The sequence below is a fragment of the Pogona vitticeps genome, chromosome 9 (genome assembly GCF_051106095.1).
Source record: "Pogona vitticeps strain Pit_001003342236 chromosome 9, PviZW2.1, whole genome shotgun sequence".
In the NCBI taxonomy this organism is placed as follows: Eukaryota; Metazoa; Chordata; class Lepidosauria; order Squamata; family Agamidae; genus Pogona; species Pogona vitticeps.
This window is the reverse complement of record NC_135791.1, coordinates 6,019,004-6,046,136: the sequence shown is the minus strand read 5'-3', so window position 1 is coordinate 6,046,136 and position 27,133 is coordinate 6,019,004. Positions and strand designations below refer to the sequence as shown.

The 27,133-nt window shown below is 49.6% G+C and overlaps 3 long non-coding RNA genes and 1 pseudogene across 5 annotated transcripts; 1 reads left to right on the top strand and 3 right to left on the bottom strand.

Moving 5' to 3' along the window:
* Positions 1-171: 171 nt before the first annotated feature.
* LOC144584240 (uncharacterized) lies at positions 172-6,268 on the bottom strand. Of its 2 annotated transcripts, none has more exons than XR_013538371.1 (6): positions 6,032-6,268; positions 5,558-5,690; positions 5,300-5,354; positions 5,061-5,101; positions 4,267-4,819; positions 172-3,845 (listed from the first exon to the last, which is right to left on the bottom strand). It is a non-coding gene; the product is annotated as an uncharacterized LOC144584240 (long non-coding RNA). The 2 variants fall into 2 exon arrangements; XR_013538370.1 differs by having other exon boundaries at positions 4,267-4,683.
* Positions 6,269-12,393: 6,125 nt separating this feature from the next.
* On the bottom strand, positions 12,394-13,713 carry LOC144584241 (uncharacterized). Its single transcript, XR_013538372.1, has 3 exons — positions 13,498-13,713; positions 12,728-12,798; positions 12,394-12,455 (listed from the first exon to the last, which is right to left on the bottom strand). It is a non-coding gene; the product is annotated as an uncharacterized LOC144584241 (long non-coding RNA).
* A 4,813-nt stretch (positions 13,714-18,526) lies between these two features.
* LOC144584239 (protein mono-ADP-ribosyltransferase PARP16 pseudogene) lies at positions 18,527-24,028 on the bottom strand (annotated as a pseudogene). The gene is made up of 2 exons (XR_013538369.1): positions 23,880-24,028; positions 18,527-22,373 (listed from the first exon to the last, which is right to left on the bottom strand). The product of XR_013538369.1 is annotated as a protein mono-ADP-ribosyltransferase PARP16 pseudogene (transcript).
* A 20-nt stretch (positions 24,029-24,048) lies between these two features.
* LOC144584242 (uncharacterized) lies at positions 24,049-26,552 on the top strand. The gene is made up of 2 exons (XR_013538373.1): positions 24,049-24,200; positions 24,717-26,552. It is a non-coding gene; the product is annotated as an uncharacterized LOC144584242 (long non-coding RNA).
* The last annotated feature ends 581 nt before the right edge of the window (positions 26,553-27,133 follow it).

Sequence of the window (27,133 nt, the reverse complement as noted above, 5' to 3'; positions counted from 1 at the left end):
TAGATTAAACATTCAAATGTCCCCATTAACAGCCGTATTGAATATGGTCAAGGAGGTTCAATTGCTGGAAAAAAATAAGGATTTAATTGTAATAATGGTTACAGCAGCAAGGTTAATATTTGCAAGAAATTGGAAAGATGATAACCAAATTAACTGAGAGGAATACTATAGAGAATTATGGGAATATGGCCATTAATGATAAACTGACATGTGATATGAAAATAAGAAGAGGTCTATCAAAAAATAATGATTTGAGGAAAACATGGAATGTATCCCTGGAATATGTATTTTGGAGAGGGAAGGGATATACGCTGAGGGAAGAAACAATGAATTTCAGAGAGAAAATGGTTGAATGAAATTTTAAAGTATTATTAATACTAGCCCTCAGGGTGAAGGTGGCGCTGGTGTACTATGTAATTGTATTTTATTGTGGTGTTAGGTTTATGTTGTCTATGTTTGATGTTCACTTAATAAAAAAAATAAAAAATAAAGGAAATGCCTCTTCTGAGGTAATTTGGCGGCCAGATAGCCTCACAACTGTCAACAGAGTGCATGCTGGGAAAAGGGGGGGAGGATCAGGCATTTGGGGCTACGTGTGTCAGAAAGGGGAGCACGCTATAGCTTTGGTCGCCTTTTCCTTTTTGTTTTCAAGCAGATACTATGTAGAAAAGATAAAGAAGAGGGGAGAAGGACCTAAAATGTTGATGGGTCCTTTCCTAGAAAGAGGGTGTTATTGCTAGCATGACAGGTTGCTTATTGTGTAGCCTTACGAGCCCCAGAAAAGTGGTCAGGACTAACTGAAGTAAATAGTCCCTTCTAATGAATCCTGGACTGCACTGATGATTTTATAACCACATGATTACTGTCATTTATTTATGGATTTAATGATTTATTGACATGGGTAGGCCACCTTTCTCCTGCTGAAGGGGGATCCAAGGCAGCTCACATTGTTCAAACAATTAATACTGAAAGCACAACAGATGAGAGAGCAGTTAAATGAGCAATCATTAAAAATCCATTCATTCAGAGGCATTAAAAACTTTAAAAGCAAAATTGAATCATTGTCATCATGTGCTGTCAAGTCAATTCTGACTTAATGGAGACTCCAAGGTTTTCTAGATGTACAGTACAGGGTCCTCAGAAGTGGGTTCCCCCTTCCCTTCTTCCGGGGGTGCCCTGGGGCTGAGCAGCTTGCCCAAGGCCACACAGGATGGCTCTTCTCCCAAAGAGAAACAAAGCTGTGGGACCTGGCGCATCCACTGGTGGCAAAAGTACAAATGGGAGATTGAGCCTCAAGATATATAAAAAATGCCAATGCAAATGTTATTATCTAAAAAGCTAAGGCTTGACGCGTTCCGGCTGTGGCCTTCTTCAAGCACTAAGCATAAAATAAAAATATGAATATAGATATATTTAGAAACAACTGGCTTGGGATAGTTTTTAATACATCTTGAGAATCAATCTCCCATTTGTTCTCTTCTCCCAAGAGGCACAGTGGGAAATCGAACCCCCAACTGTACCTAAACACTGAGCTATCCAGCCAGCTTACAGCAGCAGAAGAAACTTCCCTGAGAAACTAGAATGAAACAGCATGCATAGAAAAAGTCCAGGGCTTAGACAATTTACTTTATGAACTATTAGAACCAAGCCTAAACTAACGTACTGTATAATGTTTACATATACACACACACATATGCATATATAAATTATACAGTATGTATACAACCATTATATATAAAAGCTTTGTCTAAATTGCACTGCACGAAGTTCTAAATGATGCCACTCAAATGAGATAACGGGATAATCTGGAGTGGGTTTTTTTCATGTGGGTTGTTCATTACGTTAGGTGATGGCAATTGAAACAAATTCGTGTCCTCAGGATGATTTAGCTCTCTTGAGTGTACGCCTTTTGTACCAGACTGCAACTGGTGGATGTGGGAGGTCTACTCTGAAAGAACAAGAAGCCAGAGGTAAACCCCGTGAGGCTGGGACCTGCACATCAAAGGGTGGTGCGTGAAAGAGACGATCTGAAATATTAGAATAGGCTAATTTTTTTGGAAATACAGCTACAAAAGGGTACACAGAAAACACTCCCTAGATAAGTGAAGTTGGGTAGTAATTAACAGATGACATTGTGCGCGCGCACACACAAACACACACACTCAGTGTATACATTGTGAGAAGACACGGTTGAGCTGATCCGGCGACAGGTGCAGGCAAGGCGAAGATGTTCTCCTGTGGTTTGTCCAAACCGGGGTTGTGGCCAGGCTGTGTGCACGGAAGGTTTTTAAACTCTGGAGCTCATTTTTGCATACCGACCCAGGAATGAGCAAGCCCCTCTGGTGATAGGTTTAGGAATGGGTAAACGGTCCTGTGAACCCAAAGACTGTCCCTGCCTTCTGTAGAGCCAAGCAGCTCACAGTTGGTTGCCCTCCTGTTGTTTTGGTCTACAATTCCCACCCGCTTTATTCAATCTGACTGGTGGGCAGGACTGTGGAGATTATGAAACCAAAAAAAAAATTTTTTTTTTACCTAACCTAGCTGCAGCCTAATCTAGGAAAGCTTTTTTTAAAAAAATCAGCCTTCACTTAAAATGAACACAAAATCATGCTTCTAGTCCTCATGACTTCAAACATATCTGAAAGTGTGTGAGCACTATAAAGTGCTCAGTCTAGAAGGGACAGTTGAATAGCACCCCCAGGATTCATTCTAAGCCGGTGCATTCTCCAGTGGGCACATACCGTGAACCCTGAACCCAGAACTAGCCCTGGAGCTGATGCCATCCACCTCAGAGACTGTCACAGCTGGCCCGGAAGGGCGAGGAGCAGCTGAGCAGGGGACTGGCCACCCTACGGGCAGATAGACCCTTATTGAGGAAAGCCTGTCCACTCAGGCTGGGGACACCACTCGGCCCCCGTTGTGGATTGTGAGCAGTGCAGACCCAGTGGCATTAACTGGGATCTGTGGAGATGGACTGTGAGGAGGTTGGGGTGGGAAGGGGCTGGACCGGGGGGGGGGATCCGGGACCACACCAGGGCATTCTGAGAGGGACAATCCCACAAGGGAGATGAGAGCGCTGCTGGCAGATCCGGAAAAACTGGGCTTCCAGGTTGTACAGGGCTAGAATTGGAAGGTACATCTGAATGCAAACTCCTGTTATTTCATCCTTTCAGATCCATACAGGAGCTGAAACGACACCACCCCACCTCAGAATGTGCAGGTTTCTGCTTACCTACGTGCATTTATTGGTAGAAAACGATGCCAAAAACTCAAACCAGGTCACACAAACCTTTTAATTCCAAAACATGAGGATGAGTCAAACAATGGAAAGCACAGGTAGTTTCATAGCAGCAGGAATCCCATGCTCAGAACTTGGTGTTAGTCCCAGCTGGACTTGATCCATTCAAAGAAGAGCCTATTAAGCCGCTTCCCACATTTGTGTGCTTCCCGAGTACTGTATATAATGACGACGATGGAAAGTCCTCTGAGAGAATACGCAGCACTCTGAACTAGTGCAATAATATATACATTTTATTTACCTCTCATTTACACTAAAGCTTAATTGACACCTCCATTAATAGCAGGAAAATGACATGAAATTCACAAATGAAAGGGATTGTTATTATGGGGAAGGCAAAAAACCCACATCACTTATGGCAATGGTGAAATGTTGGTAAACTTCCTTCCCAGCCCCATCAACTGGCGGCTAACAGAGCTCCATAGCAAGGCCGTGATCCTGGCTCCAATGAGGAAGGGGGGGAGGAAGGCCTTCTACCAGATATTTACAGCCTCCAGAGCAGCACTCCGGACTTCTGGGTCCAGGCTGGTGTGCAGAGGTTCAAGGCCTGCAACAAGAGAAAGGGAGGGCTGGGGGTGGACTGACACTCAGGTCCGCAGGAGACACTCCCAGAAGGACCCTCTGTGGGCTGAACCTCCTTCAGAAAGGCACTTTGACTGCATTTTTCTAATGGAAATGAGGCTCATGCTCTATTGCTCGGTGGAAATGGAAACAATGGAGAAAATCCTTCCCCACCAGAACATCCTCAAGACAAATCCTTGGACGTTGCTTTGGAAGATGGCTGCTAATCCTATAGTTTCCCAAAAGCAGCAGTTCTCCTGATGGTGGGGGAGCACAAGAATAAGGCTGGAGGGAGTCAGGGGGCTGAAGGCTGCCCACCCTGCTCTGCCTCAGCCCTCCTTCTTTGGGAGGGTGTTGACTTCCCTGGGGGGCTTCAGGGGTCCTTTAGCTAAGCACACCATACGTACCTTTCTGGAGCACCCAATGGTGCTCTCTCTGCTGCGTCCGATGATTCCTGTGAACGAGAGCGAGGTTTTCAGCCCAAGGGGGGCTCGCTCCCCAAACCATGCCTGAGGCCAGAGAGCAGGGCAAGCCCACCCTGCAAGAAGGAGAGGCAAGGGAGGGCACAGGATGCCTCAGGAGGTAGCGAGATCCAGGCCTTTCCATGCTTAGAATAGAAGTGAAATCCAGTGCCGTCATGGTCATGATCTCCACCGGCTCCATTTCGCTAGAAGACAGAAGGAGCCGCCATGAAATGACAGGCGACGCTCGGAAGGCAGGAGTCCCAACCCTCTTGGCTGTCTTTCTCGGGGCTGCTTCCTTGGCCTCCCAGGGACCTCAGTTCCCCCTGAGACACCCCAAGCGGAGGGTAGACGAGGTGCATCCTGCACAGAGAGAGAGAGTGATAGTGAGCAAAAGTGTTCCCTTTGGCATGATGGCGGTGATAGTGGTGATGGTGATCTACCCCTCCTGGGAGCAGATGGAGAGCGTACGTTGGCTGGGGAAGGGCCTGGCCTTCTCCTGCAGAAGAAGGAGAGAGAAAGGAAGCTCAGAAAAGAGAATGCGCATGTCGCCATGCGCAGGACAGCCCAAAACAGTGGCTTTCTGTGAGCAAGACTCCACCCTCCAGGACAAGGGACAAGGCAGGAGGGAGTCAGGGGGCTGAAGGCTGCCAGCCCTGCTCCACCTCAGCCCTTCCTCTTTGGGAGGGTGCTGCAATCCCTGAGGGGCTTCAGGGGTCCTTTAGCTAAGCACACTGTACCTTTCAAGATCTTCCTCTTCTTCTCCTGCCTCTGATGATTCCTGTGAATGAGAGGTTTTCAGCTGAAAGTGGCCTCACTCCCCAAACCATGCCTGAGGTCAGAGAGCAGGGCTAGCCCAGCCTACGGCAAGCAGAGGCCAGGCAGGCCCATCCCCGCCAGGAGAGGGTGAGGTCAGGACCTGGATGAAAGATATAGGATGCCTTGGGAAGTACGGGGATCCGGGCCTTTCCTTGCTTACCGTTGGGGAGACATCCGGTGCCATCCTCGTCATTAACTTCAGCCTCTCCTTGGCACTAGAAGACAGAAGAAGCCGCCATGAAATGACAGGTGATGCTTGGAAGGCAGGAGTCCTAACCCTCTCAGCTCTCTTTCTTAGAGCTGCGGCCTTGGCCTCCCAGTGACCTCAGTTCACACTGGGATGCCCCAACCAGGGAGCCCAACCCTCAGCAGGAGGAGCCGAACATGCTGCCCATAGGCCAGAAGCCAGGCCTCCTACCTTGTCCGTTTGCCTGAACCTCAGGATCCAAACCAAGAGATAGGGGGTACCTCTCCAGGAGTGCTCGGACAGAGTCCCCTGACCCGATGCTGCTGTCATCATCCAGAGAGGAGTCGCTTACACTGGGGACGTCCTGCAATCAGAGTCAGCTGTCAATTCGTTGAAAGCCAAAAAATTCCCCCTCCCACACTCACTCACACTCTATTTCCAGAACTGGAAATTTCTCAAGGAAAATAAAGGGAAGGGGTGGGAAGGGGTTGGATTGTAAAAAACGGGAAGCAACAGGCTGAAACAATTGGGTTTTTCCCACTTAAAGGACCTACCTGGGACCCCCACCTCCCACCCCCAAAAAGAGAGGAAGAAAATGACTGATGGCGAAGGGATCAGTCTTTCAGCTTCTTTCGGTTGAAAGGAAGGCCACCCTCTCCCACCATCAACAGATGCCCATCGAAAGGACCCCCAGACCTGCCTTACCCAGGCAAAGAAGGGCTCCTGGACGATGTCAGCAGCATCCATCAGGGAATTTGCTGGTACAGCGAAACTGTAAGAAAATGTTGGAAGGAGTAAGAATCAAAAAGGGGAGACCTGCCAGGAGGATGATGAGCCTGAGTCTCCCGGTGGCCCTGTACCCAAAGAGGCCAAGAGCAACCTCCAGAGGGCGCCGGTGGTGTGAAGGGTGCCCATGCCTGCTGGTTATATGATAATGGAAGATTGTTGGTTGCGTGGAAATTGAAAGATGGGTGGCAGAAGGAGCGAAGTGGACTGGAAGGAATGCCGTGAACATGCAGGAAACCGATGCTGCCTTCCTCGGGGAAAGAAGGGCTGCGGAGTCTCAGGCCGATGGGAAGGGTTCACCCCCAGAGTCTGTTTGGAGGCAGTTCAGCTACTTTGAGTTGCAACAGAATTTGACAATAATCACGTTGGAGCAAGGGCTATCAAAACCAAACTATCCTTGCCTAAATCAACTGTCCACACACGACTGCGCCACCTTTACTGAAGAAAAGGGCAGAGAACGTTTGCCATCAAAGATCTACAGCCAGGTCCTGCCAACGTTGCTCCAGCTCTTTGAGGAATTCCTCTGCTTCACTTTTGATCTCCTTTATTCAGGAAAAAAAATCAACAATTACTTTTATAGTCGCAGAATATGAAGCTGAATTGAATTTGGCCACACATCAGAAACTTCTATAAAATGAATTGTCTAACCATATAAGAAACCTGCTAAAATTCCTAGCATGAGAATGTTTTCCCCCAGAAATTAAAACACAGGATCAATTGCAACTCGAGACAATATTTTACATAGATTCTATATTCCTCTTACACCAGAATTTGACAGCTGTAACGTAGGAGGAAGGGCTTTCAAAACCAAACTATCCTTGCCTAAATCCTCAAGTCACGCGGGAGAGAATCCAACTGCACATGTCGGGACCCAGCCAGGATTCGAGCACCCCTCTCCTCTTTAGGGAGGCTTCCTCCCTTTTGTGCCCACCACAAAGGAGGATACACCACATTCTTCAGTTCTGAGGGACACACTATACTATGCCTGGTGGGAGGAATCAACGGAGTCCTTTCTCCAGTTGTGGTGACCAGCATTTTAGACTTCTTCAAGATGTCCTGCTGGATCTCCCCACTTGACAAAGAGACTGACGAGACGCCTGAGGGAAGCCCACAGCCAGAATGGGAATGGGATGGGACTCACGCCTTAGCCTCCACAGGAACGCGCATGCAGAAAACTCTGCTTGGTGGAGGGAAAGCAGGTTACAGCCCCAGGCCATCTGCTGAAGCTGAATGGCGGGCAAGGCAGGCTTTCCCATTCACAAGCTCAGACCTATCTTCAGGGGGGCTTCTCAATGATCTCCCCCCACCCATAACATTGCTCACCTTGCAGCCTCTCCCACTCGCACGTTTGAACGGCTACGCTTCAAATGAGTATTTTCTTCGCTCCCTCCTAATTGAGTCCCATGGACACGGAATGTCTTCCTTACCTGCTGGCTGGAGGCTGGACGCTCCTTGATGCTAGAAGAAAGAACGGTCTTGCGTAAAAAACCCTGAAGTCCCAGGGGTCAAAGAGCCTGCCAGCTTTCCAATTTCGGAGCGGAAAGGAGGGGCTCCGGCTCCCCGTCTCTAAGGTGGGAGGTCAGTGGGCAGCCCCAGACACCGAACCCAGAAACACCCTCCCCCTCCTTCCTTCCCACACCAAGGAAAACCTACCAGGGATGGTCGGAGCTCTCCAAACTCTCGCTCTCACTGTAATGCTGCAAAGGAAATGAAATAAAGGTTCAAGGAGGTGTCACTCCCACACCCAACGGTGTGATCTCGGCCCTTCCCTTCTCTCCCAGGGGTTGGATGCAAAGGGAGGGAAATCAGGTGGATCTTTCAGGTGGGGAAAGACTTTGGGTCCTTACCGGATCATCAGCGGAGGCATTGATAACTTATTCTCCTCTGAGTCGCCCAGACTCTTCAGGACTGAAAAAGGAAGAAATCAGACCACGTAAGAGATGGAATTCATCACAAATCCCCACAGGATGCGACTAAGGCACAAGGGACCATGGGACCCACCCTATGATGTCTAAAGATCACCATCTTTGAAGATGAAAGTGGGAAAGTGAAAGGGAAGACGTCCTTCCTGCCATGAAGCCTCTCCTCCTGCAGGATTCCCTCCCAGACTTGTTCCTGAGCCATTAGGTTTAGAAATGAAGCCTGTGGGGTTTCTTTGCATGAGCAAAACTCCACGTTCAAGGCTGAGCCAAGGGCCCCCCTCCCCATGGTCCCTCCCTCCCATGCTTTCCTGCCCTTGCACCCCCTCCTCCCTCGCTTTCTCCTGCTCTTCCTCCCCTTCATGGTGACCAATTCCTGGGGAAGCCCCTCGGGGCCAGGCAGGGGCATGGGATTTGTTGTCTCACCTTGTAGGAGGAGTTGTGGGGCGTTCTTTCTGCCCGCAGCAGCAGAATAGCTTCCGCCAATTGAGTCTCTGCAAAGGAGAGCCAAGGAGGACATGTTAGGAGGAAGGAAGCATGGCCGGAGGGGTGGGTAGGTGTGTTTCCCTGTGCGGGTCAAGTCATGGCCAGAGTGGTCCTTGGCCAATCATTTACAGTGGTCCAAGTTCCCAGACCCCCCTGCCCGGACTCCCCCCTTTCCACCTCGCCACCCCTTCCCTACCCATGAGCCAGCGACTCCTTCCATGGCCACTGGGGATCCTCAGATGCTGGCTGGGATTTTTGGGCAACTTTTTGGGAGGGAGTTTGCAACTCCATCCTCGCATGGGGGGCTCACCCTGCCTGCTTTTTGCCAAGTCCCCCCCAGGGCCCATCTCCCTCCTCTCTCTCTGATGGGCAGGGTTCAGCGCCAGTCACTTTGGAGGGAATTCAGCCACTTTCAGTTGCCGACTGTGCCACACACAACTGTGCCACCTTTGCCAGAGAAAAGGGCAGAGAATGTTTGGCATCAAGGATCGGCAGATAACATGGCTCCAGATTTTGCGGCAAGGTGAAGGGTTGGCTTAGAAAACGTTTTCTTGCATGTGGCTTCCCATCCCATTCTTTGTCAGGAGAAGATTTTTAAAGCATTTTTAACACAGGAAGGTGGACAGAGGGAGATGGAGAAGGAGACGGGGTTGGAAACAGCGTGCTTCAGCCAATGGTGGTGAAGAGGCTGGAATCGTCCTCCTCTGCAGCCAAGCCCTGGAGACGTTTCTCCACCTCCTTTAAGAACTCCTCCGCCTCACTTTCAATTTCCTTCATGGAGAAAAAAATTAACAATTACTTTTATAGTCACAGAATGTGAACCTGAATTGAATTTGGCCACACATCAGAAATCTCTATATAATAAATGGTCTAACTCTACAAGAAGTCTGCCAACATTGCTTTCATGAGAATTCCCCCCCCCCCCCGAAATTGAAACACAGGATCAAGTGGAACTCTACGCAATATTTTATATAGATTCTATGCTCTTCTTGCACGATAATCACGTTGGGGCAAGGGCTTCCAGAACGCAACTATCCTTGCCTAAATCCTTAAGTCATGCAGGAGAGAATCCAATGTTAGAATCCCCATGTTAGAGCCCCAGGTCCTACTTCCCAGACCCACTCGCCCCGACCCCTCGTTCTGGCTCGCCACCCCTTCTCTACGCATGAGCCAGCGTCTCCTTCCATGGCCACTTGGGATCCTCAGATGCTGGCTGGGCTTTTTGGGCAACTTTTGGGGAGAGATTTGGCAACTCTGTCCTCGTGGGGGTGGGGTTGCTCTACCTGCCTTTTGCCCAGTCATTCCCCCCCCCGGCCCATCTCCCTCCTCTCTCTCCCACCCCCCAGCACACATCGTGTCCCCCTCGCTCAGGTGAGCCTTCAGCACTTACTCTGAGCCATCGCAGAAAGCGCCCCATTGTTGGGGGAAGCCCAACAGCGCTGCCAAAACCACCAGAGACAAAACCTTGGCCCATTCGCCTTCGTGGTTGAGGCAACTGGGGGAGTTGGGGCCAGCTCAGAACCTGGGCCCTTCTCGCTCTCCATCTCCACTGGGGCCCTCATCTCCCTGGAATCCTGAAAAGGAAATGAAATAAAGGTTAAAAAAGGTGTCAGTCCCGCACCCCACGGTGTGATCAAGGGGTCGGCCCTCCCCTTCTCTCCCAGGGGTTGGATGCAAAGGGGGGGGGAATCAGGTGGATCTTTCAGGTGGGGAAAGACTTTAGGTCCTTACCGGATCGTCAGGAGAGGCATTGATAACATATTCTCCTCTGAGTCTCCTAGACTCTTCAGGGCTGAAAAACAAAGAAACCAGACCACGTAAGAGGTGAAATTCATCACAAATCCCCACGGGATGTGACTGAGGCCCCATGAGACCAGCCCTATGATGAGAGCCCGTGGGGTTTCTTTGCAAAGCTCCAGGTTCGAGGGTGAGCCAAGGGCCCCCCTCCCCGACGGTCTCCCTTGCCCATCCTTTCCTGCCCTTCCCTCTCTCTCCTCCCCTCCCTCGCTTTCCCCTGGGGAAGCCCCTCAGGCCCAGGCAGGGGTATGGGATTTGTTGTCTTACCTTGCAGGGGGAGCTCTTACGAGTTCTTTCGCCCCACAGCAGCAGCAGAGGAGCTGCCTCCACTTGACCTTCTGCAAAGGAGAGCCAAAGAGGACATGTCAGGAGGAAGGAAGCATGGCCGGAGGGGTGGATGGGTGTGTTTCCCTGTGCGGGTCAAGTCATGGCCGGAGTGGTCCTTGGCCAATCATTTACAGTGGTCCAAGTTCCCAGACCCCCCGCCCGGACTTCCCCCTTTCCACCTCGCCACCCCTTCCCTACCCATGAGCCAGCGACTCCTTCCATGGCCACTGGGGATCCTCAGATGCTGGCTGGGATTTTTGGGCAACTTTTAGGGAGGGAGTTTGCAACTCCATCCTCGCGTGGGGGGCTCACCCTGCCTGCCTTTTGTCAAGTCCCCCCCAGGGCCCATCTCCCTCCTCTCTCTCTGATGGACAGGGTTCAGCGCCAGTCACTTTGGAGGGAGTTCAGCCACTTTCAGTTGCCGAGGATTCCTTGCCAGTCAACGGTCCACACACGACTGCGCCACCTTTGCCAGAGAAAAGGGCAGAGAATGTTTGGCATCAAGGATTGGCAGATAACATGGCTCCAGATTTAATGGCAAGGTGAAGGGTTGGCTTAGAAAACATTCTCTTGCGTGTGGCTTCCCATCCCATTCTTTGTCAGGAGAAGATTTTTAAAGCATTTTTAACACAGGAAGGTGGACGGAGGAAGATAGTGAAGGAAACGGGGTTTCAAACAGCGTACTTCAGCCAATGGTGGTGGAGAGGCTGGAATTGTCCTCTTCTTCAGCCAAGCCCTGGAGACGTTTCTCCACCTCCTTTAAGAACTCCTCCGCCTCACTTTCGATTTCCTTCATGGAGAAAAAAAAATCAACAATTACTTTTATAGTCACAGAATGTGAACCTGAATTGAATTTGGCCACACATCAGAAATCTCTGTATAATAAATGGTCTAACCCTACAAGAAGTCTGCCAACATTGCTATCATGAGAATTCCCCCCGCCCAGAAATTAAAACACAGGATCAAGTGGAACTCTAACCAATATTTTATATATATTCTATGCTCTTCTTGCACCATAATCACGTTGGAGCAAGGGCTTCCAGAACGCAACTATCCTTGCCTAAATCCTCAAGTCATGCAGGAGAGAATACAGTGTTAGAATCCCCATGTTAGAGCCCCAGGTCCTACTTCCCAGACCCCCTCAACCCGACCCCTCGTTCTGGCTCGCCACCCCTTCTCTACGCATGAGCCAGCATCTCCTTCCATGGCCACTGGGGATCCTCAGATGCTGGCTGGGCTTTTTGGGCAACTTTTGGGGAGAGATTTGGCAACTCTGTCCTCGTGGGGGTGGGGTTGCCCTACCTGCCTTTTGCCCAGTCGTTCCCCCCCCCCCGGGCCCATCTCCCTCCTCTCTCCAACCCCCCCCCAAGAACCCATTGTGTCTCCCTCGCCCAGGTGAGCCTTCAGCACTTACTCTGAGCCATCGCAGAAAGCGCCCCATCATCGGGGGAAGCCCAACAGCGCTGCCAAAACCACCAGAGACAAACCCTTGGCCCATTCGCCTTCGTGGTTGAGGCAACTGGGGGAGTTGGGGCCAGCTCAGAACCTGGGCCCTTCTCCAGCTCCACTGGGGCCCTCATCTCCCTGGAATCCTGAAAAGGAAATGAAATAAAGGTTAAAAAAGGTGTCAGTCCCGCACCCCACGGTGTGATCAAGGGGTCGGCCCTCCCCTTCCCTCCCAGGGGTTGGATGCAAACGGGGGGGGGGGAAATCAGGTGGATCTTTCAGGTGGGGAAAGACTTTAGGTCCTTACCGGATCGTCAGGAGAGGCATTGATAACATATTCTCCTCTGAGTCTCCCAGACTCTTCAGGGCTGAAAAACAAAGAAACCAGACCACGTAAGAGGTGAAATTCATCACTAATCCCCACGGGATGTGACTGAGGCCCCATGAGACCAGCCCCATGATGAGAGCCCGTGGGGTTTCTTTGCAAAGCTCCAGGTTCGAGGGTGAGCCAAGGGCCCCCCTCCCCGATGGTCCCCCTTGCCCATCCTTTCCTGCCCTTCCCTCTCTCTCCTCCCCTCCCTCGCTTTCCCCTGGGGAAGCCCCTCAGGCCCAGGCAGGGGCATGGGATTTGTTGTCTTACCTTGCAGGGGGAGCTCTTACGAGTTCTTTCGCCCCACAGCAGCAGCCGAGGAGCTGCCTCCACTTGACCTTCTGCAAAGGAGAGCCAAAGAGGACATGTCAGGAGGAAGGAAGGATGGACGGAGGGGTGGGGGGTCTCTGGGGATCTGTATGGCGTTCAAGGGCCAGGACACCTCAAAGTAGAAAGAGGTCAGCACTGGAAAAAAAAAAAACCCCGGACTCTTGTACGAGAAGACACGGTGTTCGTCGCGTGGGGGGTCTAGGAGATTTGGGGCTGGAGGCTGCCTAGCCTCTCGGGGAGTGGGGTTTCCAAAGCCTGGGAGGTCAGCCCCCCCCCCAAAATGCTCCCGTCCTCTGCCAGTCTGGCTCTTGTGGGTGCCGGACCGAGAGAAAGCCTCTCCCTGCCATGACTCTCCCCCCTGCCGACTGGCTCCCCCTCCATCTGGGGAGGCCTTCGGAGGGTCTCCTCTCCTCCCCTCTCCTCTCACTGGATCCAGCCATAGGCGTGAGCCCCCCGGCCGTGTGTGGATTTTGGGGGGGCCGGGAGAGCCTCTAAGGGGGAGGTTGGGGGGCTCTCGGCCTCTCCCTGCCAGGCTGGGGCCGGGCCGAGCCCCTCAGGGGTCCAAGGGGCCAAGAGGAACGGCGCGGCGTGGGCTCCTCAGAAGCCCTCCAGTCCCTCCCCCCCGTGTCCTCCCTAGCCCTCTCTCTTCAGGAAGGGCTGCCATTCCCTGGGGGGGGCCTTCAGGGGTCCCTCTGCGAAGAACGACCCACCTCTCTGGATTCGCCATTGGCACTCCCTCGGCTGGGCCTGATGATCTCTGTGAACGAGAGAGGGGTTTTGAACCCAAGGCCGACCTGGGAAGCCCTTCGGTCCCTTCTAGCGGACGAGGGGCGGAGGGGGCAGCCGCCCCACTGGGGCACAAGATGGCTGCTGGCAAAGGGGGTGAGCCCTGAGACTTTGTTGCCATCGGGCACCACAGCCACCCAAGAGCCTTTCTCCCCCTGAATCTTTCTTTCTCTCTGTCTCTGTCTTCTTACAATCCTCTCTCTCTCTCTCTCTCTCTCTCTCTGTGTGTGTCTTACAATCCTCTGTGTGTGTGTGTGTGTGTGTGTGTGTTCTTATAAACCCTATCTATCTATCTATCTATCTATCTATCTATCTATCTATCTATCTATCTATCTATCTATCTATCTATCTATCTATCTATCTATCTATCTATCTATCTAATTGTCTGTCTGTCTGTCTGTCCTCTCTCCCCACCCCTCTTCCCACAGATATTTTGAGTTCTTTTGTAAGATGTTTCCTCTCATGGAGCTGAGGAATCACACGAGACGGATGTGGCTGTATCCCACATAAATAAATAAATAAATAAATAAATAAATAAATAAATAAATAAATAAATAAATAAACAAACAAACAAACAAACAAACAAACAAACAAACAAACAAACAAACAAACAAACAAACAAACAACTGAGAAGTTCTGAAGTGAAACCTCAACCCGGATCAAATGTGGAAACACACACACACACCCCGATGCGCAAGAGTTGGGGGCATCATCATGAGCTCTGAGGGAGGGCTATGGAAGGGTGGATGGCCTCATTTCCCTGCTTTGGCCCGGAGGGAAAGCTTGGCCTTGGCCCGGGTCTCTGAGCAAGGCCGAGCCTCCCTGAGAGAGCCTGCCTCTCACTCTCCATGGCAGGGCGAGGCGGGTGAAGGTCCTCCGCGGACACCAAGGGGCCCCCAGCCCACAAAGCCGCTTCGCCTCGAGGAAGTCGTCCGCACCTCTGGACCAGCAAACGGTCCATCACACCGAAAGAGGCTTCCGGATCATAATAATCGCAACATCATCCTATCTCTCTACTCTAGCATTGAAGTCTTAGCTGACGGCTAGGCAGCTGGCCAGGACTCATCAACATTGCGACCTCGAGGGAAGCACCGTGGAAGCCGGGTCATTTCTAGGAGGTCTCTCTTGCAGCTATCCGGGTTCAGCAAACGATTGAATGAATTAAGCACGTGCTGCTTGGTGGTCCCTCTAAGCTTGATTAGAGGGGTGTCCCAGACCTCCATCAGCCCTTGGCTTTTCATTAGGCAACGACTCATCCCCCTGGGCTCTTCTGCACTCGCCCCGGAGTCTGGTAAGGTTGCATTTCTGGGACTCGCTAGGCAGTTAGAGTAAGATCCTGCATCTTGTTCAGGACATGAAGATAGAGGCAAGTGAATAGTTAGTTGGACTGTGTCACTTGGCCTGCGGTGTAGATGTTTGTATTTTTAGTGGGGGACTTTTAGTGGGTGGGGAGTGTTGCGGGATTTTTTTTAGTGGGTAGGGAGTGTTTGGGGAATTTTATGTGTGTGCATGTGTCTGGTCTCTGGATGTCTGTGAATTTCATTGTATGGGTATACAGTACTGTGTATATACTTACAATGACAATAAATGGATAAATAGAATAGAGTTGAGCTGTTGAACTCTATACGTACTACTGTGGAGATATATGTACTACTGCGTTTCCTGTCATTGCACAGTGTTCTCCAAGAAGACTTTAAAAATAATTGCTAAAAATATTCTCATTCTGTACTGGATGCTTGTCTTGTGAAGACAAGAGAGTAACAGCTGATTGTCTGAGAAATCTCTCATTTGGAACCTTGGAGAGCCAGGTCTGGTAAACTCACCCTCTAAGTCCGCTGGATCTGACCACGCCGGACAATCTTCCAGACGCCTCTGTTTTCATGTCTCAATCAGCGTATTATCTTGGCTAGAGGGGTGTTTGGGTCTTCTCCTCTTCCCCATGGTTTCAGATAAGCTTCTCCCAGATGGGGAGCAGAAAGACGGCAGAGAAACTTCTGTTTGGTTTCACAAGTTTCCCCAAATAATAAAAGTTGTACTGGAGCCGTCTGGAGGTGCGTCCACTCACTGGCCCGTCTTGGATCCCTTCTCTTGGTGGCAGACAAAGTATTCAAATAAGCTACTGAATACTTTTGTCTGCCCCCAAAAGATCAGGTCCTCGGTGTGACGGCTCCGTGGTAAGTCGCCCCAAACCAATGGCACGCTATCTGCATGTACTAACAGCTCCAAAATACAGAAGGGCCTTTTCATGCGCATGACTTCATGCCATGCCTACAGCACGGCTGGAGGGTCATTCCAAAGGAATCCCGTTGGAAAATTGCACATGCCCACCATGTGGTGACGGGGTTCAAACACTTGCCCATGCCCCAGTGTTTTGCTCTTTCTCTAGAGAGGTGCGCAAAGAGCTAGTTTATCCCTTTCAAGCTGAGAAGCAGGCCGTTCCCCTGATTTCTATGTGTCTTTTCTCCTTGCAGACTGAGATAAAGAGGGGGTGGTATATAATCAGCTAAATTTTTAGCAGCACCAATCAAAAATTAGGACAAATATAATTTTTAAATTAAAACTTTTTATTACTATATTATCATTATTATTTTAATTTATTATTATTATAAACAACAACATAAAACACATAAATCAAAATGCAAATCAGTTGCATTTCCCCCATTGATTCCTGTCTAATTTTGGCACTGGCATACTGTATGTATTTGATGACTGTCTTTATTGCAATTGCCTTCGTAAAAGGTTTGAGAGGTAGGTCACCACTGTCATTCCCATTTTCAAAACAAGAACTGTATTTGATAGCAACGTGCCCCTCGAAAAGCTGTGGCAGAGAACCTAAAAGTCTTCCAAGACATACTTTTTTTCAACTGACCGTTCTGCTTGCTTCCCATACACACTCTAAACCCAACAGTGCAAACCATCCTTAGGGTCGGCTCTGAGGTTCTGTAAGAAAACCAGGAGAAACCTCCATGTCTATTTCCTTTTCAACACTGCCCTACCAGCGAGATGACAGGCCTTATCCATGGAAACACAACAGTCCTAAGGACCAGAGCAAGGACTGGCTCCTGTTTCCTGTGATTGCATAATGGAGGGGGATGATTTCCAAAAGGCACCCCCTCATCTACAGCTCCCTGCCTGACTTTCCACACCATGCTCATGGACACACACACCCCAGCTCACGAGATGAGGTACTTTTTGAGGAGCACAAGGGGTTTTAGGGGAAGGCGGCAGAGTCCTGCTGTGTGAAAATGAACTCTGTTCTAATCATGAACGAAGAACTGCCCACTATCCACACATCACACGTCTCCAAAAAGTTGCGGCTCTTTAGCTACTTCGGTTTGACAGCATCCTGGACCTTCCCAGCCGGTAGTAGCCATAGTAATATAAGGAGAGTCTTGAACCAGTGGTTGTCTTTCCTGACTGAGGGATTTGTCCCAGCCGGGTCTCTTTCCTGTGCAACAAGCTGCTTCTCTGCCCTGTAGAGAATACAAGACTCTTTTTGGGGGGAGGAGTGAAGTCTAAGAGGCCACACCAGTCCCTCCAGATTTTTTTTTTTTAATTTAAGAGCCTCACTTAAAAAAGAAAACCAACTTGGGCTGATTTGCTTTAAAAGCCAGTGTGCCCTTGTTGAAAAGGGGAACCGCACCCCTTAGAGGCCTGATTCTTCTATTTTGATGGAGGGGAGAATCTTCATTACGAGGGTTTTCTCCTCTCTCTTTCTGGGGGCCTTCAAAGGCCCCAAGAAGAGGCCAGGCTCCTTCATGAAGGAGCAAAACAAACATGTACAGCTCACGGCACACTTCAGGCCACCTCCGAAAGCTCATGTCAAAAAAGCCAAAAATGAGACCTTAAGAGGCATCAGGAAGTTAAGGCAGCTGAAACACAGGCATTTCTCCCGACTCCATCCATCCTTGTGCTCATCTCCAGAGCTTTGAGATGAAGGAAGTCCATGAAGGCTGTAGATCCCTCACTGTTTAAGGCATATGGTGAAGGTTTGCCACCCCCCAAGTTTCATCGGTTCATGTCAAAAAGCCTGTTCCAATAGTAAAGGAAAGCTGGGGAGATCAGGTCCTCGGTGTGACGGCTCCGTGGTAAGTCGCCCAAAACCATAACCGTGCCTACAGCACGGCTGGAGGGTCTTTCCAAAGGAATCCCGTTGGAAAATTGCACATGCCCACCATGTGGTGATGGGGTTGAAACACTTGCCCATGCCCCAGTGTTTTGCTCTTTCTATAGCAGGGTTCCCCAACCCCCGGTCCGTGGCCCGGTGCCGGTCCCCGAGCAGACATCAGCCGGGCCGTGGGGAACACAGCAGCAGCCATTACAAAAAGGGAGGGGCGGAGTGGGCTTGCCTGGGCTTGCAAACCACCTCTGAGAAAGCCTCAAAGCCATGGAACATCTATTGGAGGGAGCGGGTGGGGCTTGGGCAGAGGGAGGAGGGAGGCCATCTCAATGGCCCCAGGAACAACCATTACAAAAAAGAGGGGTTTTTTAGCTTGCCTTGGGCTGGAAAATCTTCTGCTGCTGGTCCCCTTTCTGCCTTTTACCAGAACAATTTAGCATAAGCTAATGTGTACTTTGAAGGCAGTGTATGAGTGGGATAGAATGATAACACATGTTGATACAAGCAATTTGAATTATATGGATGGTAGGCAGATAGTCCAAGTTTGTATCCCTGGCCCCGCTTGTCTCTTCTTCCAGATCTGCATGCAGATTGGCACCAGCCTTCCCTCTCTGAGATCACTTACTGAATCTTCTTGCTCCTCTCTTCATTAAAAGAGACACATTGGCAAGCATGAAGGGGTGTCTGTAACCATATTTAGTAGTCCTTTTCTCTCTTGCGTGGTTCTTAAATGAGCTGTTTATTTAGTAAATAGCAAGAGTTTTTGTTTTACCTAATGCCAGTAATGGCTTGCATTTTAGTAACTGGCCATCCATTTCCTATGTATGTATGTATGTATGTATGTATGTATGTATGTATGTATGTATGTATGTATGTATGTATGTATGTATGTATGTATGTATGTATGTATGTATGTATGTATTTGACTTCTAACTTGTCCATCTGATCAGTGGTCACTCTTGGTGGCATAGAGCAGTAAACAATATGAACACAGACAAATTAACATATAATTCAACAAATACAATTAAGAATTGAAATTAAAATTGCTTTATATTTATTTAATACTAATGGTATTTTATTTAATGCGAGGCATGTGATAAGTTTGGTCCTTACAGTTGTTGTAAGTATCTGGGCTCACATTTCCCCCATGTGCTTTCCTGTTTCTGTTCTTAATGAGTCTTAATGTGGACTTATTTATTTACTTAAAATATTTTACCACATCTTTTTCCTTGAAAGGAACTAAGGCAGCTTACAATATTAAAAGACAAAATTAAGGCTAACCCAAGTGAGCATATGAATACTTTAAAAAGGTCAAACAAATACAGTGGATATAAAAAGTTTACACACCCCTGTTAAAATGTCAAGTGTCTGTGATGTAAAAAAATGAGACAAAGATAAATCATTTCAAAACTTTTTCCACCTTTAATAAGACGTATGATCTGTACAACTCAATTGAACAACAAACTGAAATTTTTTTAGGTGGAGGGAAGTAAAAATAAAAAAACTGAAATAATGTTTGCATCTGTGTGCACACCCTTAAACTAATATGTTGTTGAAGCACCTTTTGATTTTCTTACAGCACTCAGCCTTTTTGGGCATGATTCTATCAGTATGGCACATCTTGATTTGGCAATATTTGCCACTCTTCTTTGCAAAAATGCTCCAAATCTGTCTGATTGCAAGGACATCTCCTGTGCACAGCCCTCTTCAGATCACCCCACAGATATTCAATCAGATTCAGGTCTGGACTTTTTTGGGACCAGAACTCACCGTGGCCATGCTGGTTGCAGGGCATGGGCAGATTCTGGGAGTGTCCGTCCCAAAAAAGGAATTCCCCCATCCCACTTCTGAACAAGATAGCAAGCAGCCTCCTCGCCGACAAAGTGCATTAAAATACATTAAAATACATTGCTACTTCTTGGAGAACATGATATGCTGAACCTCAAAGTCACGCACACAGACCCTTCGCTGCTCTGACCAAACACCTTCTCTCCAAGCCACCTGCTTTCCTCCCCCTCCATCTTTCACAAGGCAAGGAAGCGGCAGGGGTCTTCCACCTGTCTCTTGTGCAGGGAAGCAAGCCAAAAATGAGACATTAAGAGGCATCGGGAAGTTAAGGCAGCTGAAACACAGGCATTTCTCCCGACTCCATCCATCCTTGTGCTCATCTCCAGAGCTTTGAGATGAAGGAAGTCCATGAAGGCTGTAGATCCCTCACTGTTTAAGGCATATGGTGAAGGTTTGCCACCCCCCAAGTTCCATCGGTTCATGTCAAAAAGCCTGTTCCAATAGTAAAGGAAAGCTGGGGAGTTGCTAGCTCCAATGATAATCAGCAGCAGCAGATAAAGCAAAGCAAAGCGATACCTGAAGATCCATGACTGACTGGCAGGCCTCTGGCGCTGCTTCTGTGAATACACCAGCAAGTACTTCCCCCGAATTAGTTGACTGTTTGTAACAACAAAATATCTCTGAGGGACATCGCCCCCTTCGCTGTTCTTCACTCTGGCTCTTTTCTTGTCTGTTTCTTTAGAGTCTTTCTTCTGCACTTGGCATTTCACATCCGGATGGTCAGTGGTCTCACAAACAGCAACGCAGCTCAGGAGCGGACCCATGACCCTTCGTTGCCAGCCCAGACCATGGGGGCTGTAGAGAAGGGCCAGGCTCAGGTCACCGGTCAGGTACGTGCCTTCCCCGAACAAGGAGGTCCTGTTCAGATGGCACTGTAGCCCATTGTGCACAATGGAGTGGAAGCTCTCAAAATGGCTCCCATGAGATGCATAGATGAGGTCTCTCCCCGCCTTGGTCTCCTCGAATGTGGCATTCATCTGATTGAAGTAGATGATTTCAAACAGGAAGTCTGGCGCAGGGACTGGGACGCTGGGTGCTCCTGTCAGCTCCTGGATCCTTGGATGCTCTTTCTTGCTGGCGCTCTGTATCCGTAAGGCCTTGGAAGACAGCACCCAGCACAGCAGTTCCCAGGCCCTTTGGTCTGCACCATGGGCGGACTCAAGCAACTCCTTCAAGCTCACCAATGCATTTGCAACTGCAAGCAAAGCCTCCAAATCGTTGCTCTCTTCTGTGGAGAAGAGTCCTGGAAATGGCCGAAGGACAGAATCCCGCTTGTACCTTTGCAGAGCAGAGACAAAGAAGCTCAGTTTCAGGTCAGCAGCCAGAAGATCTTTCCGGATGGCCTCCCGGACCTGCCCTTCAACGGCGGCATCACCAGCACTTGGAACCTGCATCCCTAAAAGCCCTGTTGAATTCCTGTCTGGGAGGCGGCGGCTAGCCAAGAGGATACAAATTGGACTTATCCTCCTTTTCTTATGGCCATCATGTATTTGATGGATAAGCAATGGTTATCTGGTTTTAATATATAAATATTATGTCTTTGGAAATTTTCTACTTATCTTCCTATTGCCTATGACTAATGCAAATAAAATGCTATTATTATTACTACTAATATTAATTTTAAAAACAACAAGCAAAAACCTAGTGATAACATAACAATATCCAAAATTCAGGTCGTTCACAGCTTTCAGAGATGATGCAAATACCATCCATTAGACTGAAGTCTAAATACAAATAAAATAAAATCTACATTCTATCAGATGCTGATTCACCGAAGCCAATAGTGGCAGGAACAGCAGCTGGGAAGCCTACTATGAATCCACTCTCTGTGTTGGGACAAGCAAGAGAGGATGATGAAAGGACCATCCACAAATGGCTGATTTCGGTCCTTTGAAAAAGATCATACAGATTAACGTGGAAAAGATTAATAAATAATAATAAATTAATAAATAAATTCTGGTGAAATTATGCCAACAGTCATAGGAGCTCACGAGCACACTGTGAATGTTTTTTCTCTAATGAAAACCCATGTCCTTTTTTAAACACGCCCAACTTCAACTTAGCAAATATAATGTCCGATGTATTCTCGAAGGCTTTCACGGCCGGGATCTGATGGTTGTTCTGGATTTTTTGGGCTCATTGGCTGTGTTCTGATGGTGGTTCTTCCTGATGTTTCCCCGTCTCCTTCACCATCTCCCTCCGTCCACCTTCCCGTGTTAAAAATGCTTTATAAATCTTCTCCTGGCAAAGAATGGGATGGGAAGCCACACGCAAGAGAACGTTTTCTGAGCCAACCCTTCATCTTGGCACAAAATCTGGAGCCGTGTTATCTGCCGATCCTTGATGCCAAACGTTCTCTGCCCTTTTCTCCGGCAAAGGTGGCGCAGTCGTGTGTGGACAGTTGATTGGCAAGGAACTCCTCGGCAGCTGAAAGTGGCTGAACCGCCTCCAAGGAGACTCTGGGGCTGAACCCTTCCCATCGGCCTGAGACTCCGCAGCCCTTCTTTCCCCGAGGAAGGCAGCATCGGTTTCCTGCGTGATCACGGCATTCCTTCCAGTCCGCTTCGCTCCTTCTGCCACCCTTCTTTCTCTTTGGCTCAGAAAACGTTCTCTTGCGTGTGGCTTTCCATCCCATTCTTTGAGAGGAGAAGATTTCTAAAGCATGTTCAACAGAGGAAGGTGGACAAAGGGAGATGGAGAAGGAGACGGGGTTGCAGACAGCGTGCTTCAGCCTACGGTGGTGGAGAGGCTGGAATCCTCCTCCTCTTGAGCCAAGCCCTGGAGACGTTTCTCCACCTCCTTTAAAAACTCCTCCGCCTCACTTTCGATTTCCTTCATGGAGAGAAAAAAAATGAACAATTACTTTTTATAGTCACAGAATGTGAACCTGAATTGAATTTGGCCACAGATCAGAAATCTCTATAAAACAAATGGTCTAACCCTATAAGAAGTCTGCTAACATTGCTATCATGAGAATTCCCACTCCCCAGAAATTAAAACACAGGATCAAGTGGAACTCTACGCAATCTTTTACATAGATTCTATGTTTTTCTTGCAGCAGAATTTGACAATAATCACGCTGGAGCAAGGGCTTCCAAAACCCAACTACCCTTGCCTAAATCCTCAAGTCGCGCGGGAGAGAATCCAACTGCACAGGACTCGAGCGCCTCTCTCCTCTTTAGGGAGGCTTCCTCCCTTTTGTGCCCACCACCAAGGAGGAGACACCTCATTCTTCAGTTCTGAGAGACACACTATACTTTGCCTGGTGGGAGGAACCAACGGAGTCCTTTCTTCAATTCTTGTGACCAGCATTTTAAACTTCAAGACGTCCTGCTGGATCTCCCCACTTGACAAAGAGACCAACGAGACGCCTGCGGGAAGCCCACAGCCAGGATGGGAATGGGATGGGACTCCCCCTTGGCCTCCACAGGAACTCCTATGCAGAAAACTCTGCTTGGTGGAGGGAAAGCAGGTGGGGGGCCGAGGAAGGTCTCCCTCCCCATGTTACAGCCTCAGGTCATCCACTGAAGCCGAATGGCGGGCAAGGCAGGCAAACGGACACTGACTGGCACCTGTCGTGTTCAAGAGTCCCGCCCTCCACTAATTTGTTCAGCTTCCTCTTAAACCCGTCGGGCATCACGTGCCATGGGAGCAAATTCCAGGGATTCACTGTGCCCTTTGTAAAGAATGGCCTTCTTGGATCTGTTCCTGATCTCCCATCTTTCAGCTTCAGTGCAGGATCCTGGATTTTAACATTAGGAAGGAAAACTCTTCCTCAGTCCTTGTTTTCTCAACCCTTGGCAAAATCTTACAAGCCCCTGTAATTTCTCCCCTTCTCCTTCTTTCTACGGTGAATTATTAGAATTATTTATTTATTTTAAATCTGTCTGAGACACTTATCTCCTAAGAAACACCCCCGGTAAGTACAATATCAAAGCTGAATGTCAAGACTGGAAACTATAAACAATAAAACATTTAAAAAACAGTTTTCAAATTAAGAAGTTATGGATAAATAACAACAATAAACCCCAATGGTGTACATCTTCCTCACAGGGTCCTTTCTCCTGCTACTTGACCATTGTGAATGCATAGAAGATTCCGACTATTATTTTTAAATTTAAGGGCACATCAGAAAGGTTTGAAAATACTCTAGCTTTGGCCGCACAGTAAATGGGCCAGAGGCTTTTTTCAGGTTTATTTCCTATTTCCCTTTCCAGTCCAATTCAGAAGAGCAGAAAGGCTGATGAAAATCGAGCGCATAAACGGTGAGATAGCTGCTCTGCTTGCGTTCAAAGGCACCCACCCTTACTGGGGACAGACTTGACACAAGGCCTTTACCTTCTTTGCAGATGCTGGTGGTGGTGACCAGTGAGCAGGAGACAGAGCACAGTATAGAGGCGCTGGATGTATCTCGAGGGGCAGCTCAGGTGACCCCGAAGAAGACCAGGAGAAAGATCTCCTTCTCAAAAAAGGTGGACTTGGTGGACAACGCCTTCAGAGAAGAAACAAAAGAGGAAGGACATTTTCAGCTGACTAGAGACAGTTTGCAAACCCTCAGGACAAATGGCACCTTGGAAACGCAGCTGCTGTCATCCTGAGGAGAACTATCCATGTTTGAACGTGCAAAACAAACATTTGGAGTTCTATGGGCAAAATCACGTAAGTAATTTCAAGTGTACAATTTGAAACTTTCAGTCTAGGCATCCTAGGAGGGATCTGAAGTGGAAACTTCAAAATCGATCCCTTTCCATTTTGCACAATGGCGTTCCTAGGTATTTCAAACTAAAACTCGACTTCCATCTTCATCACAGCTGAAGAGCTATCCCTCTGGAACCTGAGTAAGTGGCGAGGAATATCCGCGTTTACATGTTCGACTGAATACCGAATGAGGGCAGGCAACGGCTCATTTACGTTTTCAGCTTTTTTGGCTCTTGGGTCCTTGAGACCCTCTTGATGGGCCTCGGGCTGGGAGATAGAGAATGTCTTTGCTGGGGGGAAGCCGAAAGCCCCCTACGCATTGGGGGGGGGGACTGGCGGAGGTATTGGAAGGTCTCGGAGGCGGTGGGGAAGGTGAGTGCCCTTTGTTCTGCAAAGGAGAATGGACCTCACGGTCGTACCTGTTGGGAGATCTTTTCCCGTGCTCAGAAACTACTGATGGAGGACGTCCCTTCGCAGGTGGGGAGCTGCTTGGTCTCGGTGGTGGAGAGCGAGAGGTTCCAGGCTTGGGCTGCGGAGAAAGTGATGCCCTTCTTTTGGGAGGGGCAGATGCTGTTCGTCTCTCTGCAGGCGTTGCTAGAGAGTATCTCCTCTTGATTGGAGGACTATCTGGCCTGGGTGTGGGAAAGTGCCAGCAAGGAAGTGATGATGAGGCCCTAAGAAATAAAAAGAAGATCAATAGTGCAGGGGAATATATTCAGGAAAAAAAAATCATGACTAAAAAAAGAACAAAAACGAATGGATGAGATGGTGGCTTCAGCGGTCACCATACCATACCTCTGAGGATCTTCCCCTGCTTCTGATGATTCCTGTGAACAAAAGCGAGACTGTCAGCCGAAGGCGGCCTCTCTCCCCAAACCATGTCTGAGGCCAGAGAGCAGGGCTAGCCCAGCCTGCGGCAAGCACAGGCCAGGGAGGGCCATTCCTGCCAGGAGAGGGTGAGGTCAGGACCTGGAAGAAAGAGGTAGGATGCCTCGGGAGGTAGGGGGATCCGGGCCTTTCCTTGCTTACCGTGGGGGAGTAATACATTGTAGTCCTTGTCATGATCTCCACCGGCTCCATTTCGCTAGAAGACAGAAGGAGCCGCCATGAAATGACAGGCGGCGCTCGGAAGGCAGGAGTCCCAACCCTCTCGGCTCCCCATCTCGGGGCTGCTTCCTTGGCCTCCCAGGGACCTCAGTTCCCACTGGGATGCCCCAACCAGGGAGCCCAACCCTGAGCAGGGAGGAACCAAACACGCTGCCCATAGGCCAGAAGCCAGGCCTCCTGCCTTGTCCCTTTGGCTGACCCTCAGGGACCCAAACCAAGAGAAAGGGGGTACCTCTCCATCATGGGTGTGAACACCCATTCCTCGTCCTCGATGCTGCTGACATCGTCCAGGGTGTCCCCTTCGCTTGTGGTCTCCTGGAATCAGAATCAGCGGTCAGTTCGCTCAAAGCCAAAGCCTTCCTCTTCCAAAACTCATAAACTATTTCCAGAACTGGAAACGTCTCAAGGAAAATAAAGCAAAGGTGTGGGAAGGGGTTGGAAAAAATGGGAAGCAAGAGGCAGAGCAGGGGGAAACGGTTTGGGTTTCCCCACTTCAGGGACCTGCCCGGGACTCCCACCACCCACCCCAAAAAAAGAGACGGGAGAAAATGACTGATGGCGAAGGGATTAGTCTTTCAACTTCCCCCGGCTGAAAGGAAGGCCACCCTCTCCCACCCTCAACAGATGCCCATGGAAAGGACCCCCAGACCGGGCTTACGCAGGCGAAGAAGGGCCCCTGGACGATGTCAGCAGCATCGATCAGGGAGTTCGCTGGTACAGCAAAACTGCAAGAAAATATTGGAAGGAGTAAGAATCCAAAAGGGGAGACCTGCCTGCTGTATCAGGCTACCAGGTCTCAGTCCCCCCCCCTTCAAAGGGGGAGGTCAGTGGGCAGCCCCAGACACCGAACCCAGAAAGCCCTCCCCCGCCCCCTCCTTCCTTCCTTCCCACACCAAGGAAAACCTACCAGGGATGGTCAGAGCACTCTGAACCTTCGCTCTCACTGCGAACCTGCAAAGGAAAGGAAATAAAGGTTTAAAAAGGCGTCAGTCCCGCACCCCACTGTGTGATCAAGGGGTCGTCCCTCCCCTTCCCTCCCAGGGGTTGGATGCAAAGGGGGGGAGGAAATCAGGTGGATCTTTCAGGTGGGGAAAGACTTTGGGTCCTTACCAGTGCCGCAGGAGGAGAAGCGTGGACTCCTCTTTCTCCTGGACTGCCAGATGTTTTAGGGCTGAAAAAGTAAGAAACCAGACCATGTAAAAGGTGGGGGGAAATCACAAATCCCCACAGGATGCGACCAAGGGACCATGGGACCCGCCCTATGATGTCTAGCCGAGAACAGGCAGATGGATCCAGGAAGCCCGAAAACCATCAGGAAGGCAACTGTGATCGGCCACCATCAGGGTGTTCCTGAGCCATTCAGGTTGGAAAGGAAGCCCGTGGGTTTTCTTTGCATGAGCAAAGCCCCAGGTTCGAGGGTGAGCCAAGGGCCCCCCTCCCCAATAGTCCCTCCCGCCCATCCTTTTCTGCCCTTCCCTCTCTCTCTCCTCCCCTCCCTCGCTTTCTCCTGCTCTTCCTCCCCTGCATGGGGACCAATTCCTGGGGAAGCCCCTCGGGCCCAGGCAGGGAGATGGGATTTGTTGTCTTACCTTGGAGGAGGAGTTGTGGGGCGTTCTTTCTGCCCGCAGCAGCAGAACAGCTTCCGCCAATTGAGTCTCTGCAAAGGGGAGCCGAGGAGGACATGTCAGGAGGAAGGGAGGGTGGCCGGGTGGGTGGGTGGGTGTGTTTCCCTCTGCGGGTCAAGTCGTGGCCGGAGTGGTCCTCCTCCAACCATTTCCAGTGGTCCT